The following is a 330-nucleotide window of genomic DNA, read 5'->3' on the forward strand; positions in this document are numbered from 1 at the left end:
CACAGGTGATGAACGGCTTGTCCCCCTTGATGGCTGTGGCGGATCGGCAAGAACACGGGGGGAGGGGGTGCTAGGGCAGAGAGCGGGGTGGTTGGCCGGGGACTCCTCCTTGGCAGTCTGTGAGAAAGTACGGTGTGAAGGAGAGAGGGCATCATGGTGAAGATGAGGTGGGTGTCTTCCGATTTTAAAGGAGAGGGCTTCGGTGAGAAATGTCCCGCTGTGGTGGGAAATCGAGCGGGAAGGGGAGCGTTTGTCAGGAAAAAGGAAGGGTGCGTCGTGGTGTAAGGTTTTTGTGTTGGGACCTCGTGTGGGAGGTTTCTACCCCACATA

The sequence above is a fragment of the Triticum dicoccoides genome, chromosome 4A (genome assembly GCF_002162155.2).
Source record: "Triticum dicoccoides isolate Atlit2015 ecotype Zavitan chromosome 4A, WEW_v2.0, whole genome shotgun sequence".
Taxonomy (NCBI): Eukaryota; Viridiplantae; Streptophyta; class Magnoliopsida; order Poales; family Poaceae; genus Triticum; species Triticum dicoccoides.